Raw genomic sequence first — 6,351 nt, forward strand, 5'->3', positions numbered from 1 at the left:
TTCTGATCGCCAAGTCCTAGGCTCTGTGGTTTATGCCAAAAAATGATAGGGTGCCCTAAAAATGGGAGCCTCTTTCACTGACTCTTCTGCACATACTTTTTAAAAAAAGAAAGATACATGTGGAAGGGTAGCGCTATGCAGTCTAGCCCCACACATTGCCATCAATTCCAGTCTCTCCTGACATTGGCATGTTCAATGAATGGTGGAAATAGTTATCTGCATATGCAGATGTATGCAGGTAGAGACTATACCCAATCCTGTGTGTGGGTAGAGAATCTACCCAATCAGGTCCTGGTGTGGGCTACCCATGCAGTGTTGGTAGGCGGGACTAGACTGAATGGCTCTGCAATCCCTCCACTCTACATGTTTTCAGTATGGAGAGGTATTCATGAGAATTATTCTCTAGTGCACTTCATGAACTCTGCTCCTAGTCCAGGACTTTTACCTGTACAACTATGCTAGCTCTTAATGCCCACAAACAGCTGCTCCCTCCCACTGTAGTTAATGGGAAAGCCCACTGAGCTCTGTGCAACCGAGGTGATGAAACAGAGCCATGGTCTGGTAGAAAATCACGTTCTGCTAATTCATGCACAACACTCAGGGGAGGGGGTGGTGTGGAGACCCAGTCTGAGTTCCTTTCTGAGGGCAAATCTTTCTCTTGCCTGAACATTTCTCAGGTATGCGCACCCATGTTTCTCACTGGTTGTTTTCTGCACTCAGCATTCTGTCCTAGAAACTCTGAGTTTATTAGACATCCATTACAATTGACACATTGTTGCAGCGAGGGGTGAATAGATGCATTAGACAGATGATCTTAATTGGCTTTCATCCAAGAGAAATTAAAAAAGAAGAGAGAGAAAGGGAGACAGCTGAATTTGATTCACATTTTCAATTAGTAAAACTTTCTTTCATTATTATAATGCCTGCTCAAATAGCAGCCACATCATGGTGACAAATCCCGTTATCATGCTTTCTTTAATTGTCTTCCAAAAAGGCTTCTATTGAAAGCTTTGTCTGGACTTGTGTATAATGCTGACAATCAAGTTCCGTTCAAAGAGATGAGGAGGGGGAGTGTAGCGGCTCTGACTGAGGCACGTTATAATAACACATTTTTTTCCTTGCTGGTGGTTCTTCAGTGTGCGATTCTTGTTTTAGGTCACCATGCCATGATGACAGACGATGTGTGCTAACAAGATCAGTCACCAAGCATTAGTGGGATTCTGATGCTTCCCACTTATTTCAAGCTTTGGGGGTTTTTATTTTTTAAAAAATTGATCCTCTGCAGGTGTTGTTTGCTTGCAACATTATTACACAGCAAACGTGGCTCCTTTTTTTTTTCTTTAAGCAGCTAAACTCATGCAGCAGGCAACCAGTTCATCTAAAGATGAATTCTAAAAGGAATATAACTAGATAGAAAGACAGACACACAGATTTCCCTTTCAGGGCTTAAATGGACAAGTAAATTGTTTTATTGTACTAGGAAAAGGAAACACAGGACAGAGACTCTACATCATGACTAGGGAGTGATGTTTCACTGATGGCTTCAGCCCCATCATTGGGCACATCACTGTCTTCTCCCCCCGGATTGTTCATGTATTGATGGGGATGTCCATATGAGCAGTTTGTCACACACAGATGTCCTTCCTGTAGACTTTCACACCAATTCATGGGCATCCAGGGGCTAGAGCCCAATGGGCTAGAAGCTTGATGCTGAAAGTGGTCCAGCAACACAGCTCCACTCCCCAGTCATCTCATGGGAAGACCCCTTCATGCACGTAACACATGAAGGGGATCATGTCAGATGTGTCACTGTTCGTTGGTCCTTTTCCACACTTCCTACCTCTTGGCAAAGCACATGTGCAGGATCTTGCAGCCTAATCATATGACTTCCACAGAGGAGAACATGTGTCGGACTTCGGGGAAGCGGCTTCCTCCCTCCCTTTGGTTTTTTCCCCCCCAAAAATTATTCATTTTATAACACAAATAAAAAACACAAACAGAAAAGACAAACAATACAAACAAATTCTTGTCATATCCTTATTTTTCTAAACATTGTAAAGTGGGCTTCCCCAAGTCCCACCTATCTGATTTTCATTTTACTTCATCTTTAGCAGTTTACATATATCATAATTTCTAACCATCTTTTTTTTTAATCACACTTAAAATAACTTCACATTTTATCACTTACAAATAACTATTTTAAAATACCCGGCAAGTTCCATATAGTCCATCATCTTCATCTGCCATTCTTCAATAGTTGGTAAATCTTGTTTCTTCCAACTCTTCGCCCCTCTGTCCCTTTGGCTGTGGCTAAGCAGAACAAAGCAAAAAATAGTCTCTTACCATTTAAAGAGACTTTAATGATCACAGAGAAAGAACAAAGAGCCCATTCTCGGAGTAAAAGTGCTCCAAATTAAGGTTTCCACCCCCCCCCCAAGTCACCCAGGTCACTTCCTCGTCTTGCAACCTGGTCTTGCAACCACTGTGCCTTCTGTGCAGCTACCTTATCTAATCTCCCTGACCTTATCTAATCTCTGTGACCTTGGACTGATCAGCTGGACACTTTCCAGCAAACCAGAGTCTGTTAACTCTCTCCTGGTTCTTCTTCTCCTAGCTGTTCACCACCCAGTTCTTCCCAACTTTTGCTTTCTGAACTATGTCCCTCTGTGAACCACTGTTCCAAATGTATACTGTTCCACTGCTCCTGGGAAGATTCAGGATCCTGATCAGGAGCAGAGGGAGGGGGAGGCTCCCACCATTCCTCATCTGTGCAGCCCTCCTCAACATGGTCCCTGACATCCTGCTACTGTGGTGCAACTCCATAAAACAGGGTGTCATGCTGGCCTGCATGGAAAGCAGGTAAAGTGGTGTTGGGTGTGTGGGATTGTTTCCCTAGCATTACTTTGCTTGCAGTAGTTGGGTTGGTTGTAGTAGAGAGGTGGAGCTAACATGATGCAAAACAAGTCATCTTAGGAAGCTGAACAAGAGATGGAACAAAACCGTAGTGCTGGGATGGTGCCGATCACTTTACCTCCTTTTGGGGGGGGGAGACTATCTACAAAGAATTTGAAAATAGAAATTCTCACTTCAGAAATGAAGCCCATGTTCATTTCTGTTTTCTGTTTCTTCATAGGCTTCACATTTCATTTTAATTTCTCTTCTTCCTCTCACATGCATTTCCAAATGTCAGACACACCACTGTCCTCTGGGCAAGCTGAGTGCTAGTTCCCCATGCCCCCAAACACCACCTGTTTACTTCTGCACCTTTCTGCCCATCTGTCTCATAAGGATTAATTAAAACATTTTTTTACAAAAACTGTCGATGTCTTTGCTCCAGAGAAGCTAGACAACATGACTCTTGGTCATTTTGGAAAGATGTTTTATTCCCTAAACAATACAGAACATGAAAGAAAGAGGAAGAGTCATCTTTACAGTGCTACACATAAAGCACACAATCATGCAGAAGTCAGCCATAAATTAAGATTCATTGAAAATAGTGGAGCAGAAATGAGCAGCCTGATCCTTTGCATGTTCACTCAGAAGTGAGTGCCTTGGGACATACTCCCGAGTAAGTGTACATAACAGAGGCCTGAAATCTCAGACATACTTACTAGGAAGTAGCAATGCAATAATATACACGTCTACTCAAAAGTAAGTCCCATTGAGTTTAACAGGTCTTGCTCCCAGGTAAGGGGGAAACCCCACTTTCCTGGGAGTAAGCCCCACTGAATTCAATATGACTTACATCTGAGTAGATATGGTTAGGACTGCAGGCACAGCCATGTGTGACGTTAAGTCCCATATATTCCAAAGGGACTTAGTTGTGACTAACTTTTTTGTGTTATTGTTCCTGTTTTCTTTAACAGGCCCAGAGTGCTGCTATAATCAAAAGAACCAATGGCTTCAAGTTACAAGAAAGGAGAGTCCGACTAAACATCAGCAATACCTTTAAGTTTTTCAACAGTGGAACAGACGCCCTCGGAAGGTGGTGGATTCTCCTTCCTTGGAGGTTTTTAAGCAGAGGTTGGTTGGCCATCAGTTGATGCTTCAGTTGAGATTCCTGCATTGCAGGAGGTTGGACTAGATAATCCTCAGGGTCCCTTCTAACCCTACAATTCTATGATTCTATGGAGGTGAGACAAGCACAGGAGCCCCGAGAGATCAAAATGTTGGCAACTCGAGAAGATAGAGTGAACCTAGCTTCTGTGTCTCCAACTGATGCTGCCTGCCCCAACTTCCCCTGAAGTCCCTCCTTCAGCTGCTCCCTCCCTCTCCCTCCCCCACCAATAACTGCCTCATTCCCCTCAGCCACCATGTCTGTTTATGACATCACAAGGAGTCCATAGCCAACGGCAACAGCTGGGGAATCATCTTCACAGCTTCCATTATCTATCCTGGGATGAGTGGAAGGTGCAGCCAAACACTGCTTAGATTTATTTAAAAAGGCATTTATTTAGAAATAAAAAGAAGCTTGCTTAAGCCCTGCAATTATCTTCATGACCTTCAGAAGTGGTCTTGGGAAAGATCTCGCTGGCTTCAGACATCCCTGAAAGGCAAACCCAGGAAAGCTAAAGGGGATTGCTACCATCCAACATCATCACACAGGCACCTCCACTGGCTTCTGTATGGCAACTTGATCCCTGACATCAGCTTCCACCCATGAATATCCATTCACGAGTTCATCCATTCCCCCTATGACTGGAGGGCGACTTCCACCACAACCTGAAAGCATAATTCCCAGGCACGCTTTGTCTGGAGAGTGACCTGTGCATCCAGACACAACATTTGCATCAACCACATTTGAAACCTCCTGTGGCGATCACACAGGGTCCCCGGATGTTTAACGGTCTATTGATCCCTGTGCCACCACTGTGCTTGCTTCCCCGCTGCCACCAACCTGTTACTCTCTGGTAAAACGCTGAGTCCAGACAGTTGTTAAAAGTGAACTAAAAAAAAAAAGTTTATTTTACAAACGTTAACAAGTTTATGGTTTCTCAGATAATATTCCTGTCAGTATCTTAACTTTAGTTTCTTTACCGGCCTATACCTTCCTAATACCTTTTGACTGATTATCTCAACTGTTTCACTGACTCCTCTTAACAAATTCTCTCACTCTCTCCTACCAGACTAGCCCAACCCACAGACTTATCTTCTAACTCCAGACTGTCTTCTCAACCACCCTAACTCTAACTCCAACTCCTCCAAAAAACCCTCTGTGCTTAAACCTTATACACAGTTAACTCTGCCCCTTGGGTTCCCATTGGTTAGTCATTTTACAATTAATTAACCCTTTCCTTATGAACCCAGTATGATGTCACACACCTAGGAGGGCAAACGTCACACCTCCCATTCAGACACACCCACTTATCAGCCAATCTCCACTCACGCACATGCAACACACCAGCTTCAATCCACAAATATGCATGCAGCTTCTGTAGAGTGGGCTTACCTGTATATAAAGGTGAATTTCAACCTGCTTACCTCCATCACGACCCTGAGATTAAAAGAGTCCCATGCTGTACCGACTCGGAATGCTTTCAGCCTTTCAGCATCCAAATGCAAACTCTACTGGCTTCCACTCACCAGCATCAGCCGGCTTCCACCAGCTCCATCACCTGACATCAGCCAGCTTCCAACTGTGGATAACATCTGCCTTCAATCTGTGATCCTAGTCAGCAAGCAAACTTGCCTTCTCATTACTCCACAGCATTCTGCTGCCAAATGATCACCTCATTCCATGTGCCAACTCACCCTCCATGTGGAAGAAGACCACCCAGTACTGAATGCAACAGTTGTTGACCTCTGGGAAGGAAAAGGTCTTTTACCCTGACTTCCCCCTTTGCCCACCTTTATATCCACTCAGCAGCCAAGTGCTTTTGTGACAACACAGACAGTCTACAGGCAATGGCAGCAGCTTGGGGGGGTGTATCATCATAATCTCCTTAGACCTCACAATGGTGAGTTCAGCTCAGAATTTGTTCCTTTGCTTCTTTCTTATTAAAAACATGTATAGCCCAACCCTAATAAGCACTGGTACCAGGCAATGGCCCTTCATTAACCCAGGGGGTGGGAGGACATTTTTCAGCCTAATGGCTGCATTCCCTTACAGGCAATACTCTGAAGACCATGTGTCAGTGGTCAGAGGATGGCAGGGGTAAAACAGGAGCAGAGCAGTAAATATGACTCTTGTCTTTGTACTGGAGGCCCATTCCAGACGTTTCTTCACCAACCAGTCTCTCCGTCCAGTTAAAAAAAAAAATCCCAGTTGAAGGTAACATCCCAACCAGGCAAAAGTGCTTGAGGATGGCGGAGAACATGGCTGGAGATGGCCTTAGCCTGGGGAAAGTCCTC

The 6,351-nt window shown here is 44.3% G+C and overlaps 1 long non-coding RNA gene across 1 annotated transcript; it reads right to left on the reverse strand.

Annotated features, from left to right (window-relative positions):
* Positions 1-722: 722 nt before the first annotated feature.
* On the reverse strand, positions 723-5,799 carry LOC310766848. Its single transcript, XR_014550455.1, has 3 exons — positions 4,502-5,799; positions 2,209-2,310; positions 723-822 (listed from the first exon to the last, which is right to left on the reverse strand). It is a non-coding gene; the product is annotated as an uncharacterized lncRNA (long non-coding RNA).
* Between the last annotated feature and the right edge of the window lie 552 nt (positions 5,800-6,351).

Source organism: Podarcis filfolensis (assembly GCF_964270895.1).
Source record: "Podarcis filfolensis genome assembly, chromosome: 7".
NCBI classification, from domain to species: Eukaryota; Metazoa; Chordata; class Lepidosauria; order Squamata; family Lacertidae; genus Podarcis; species Podarcis filfolensis.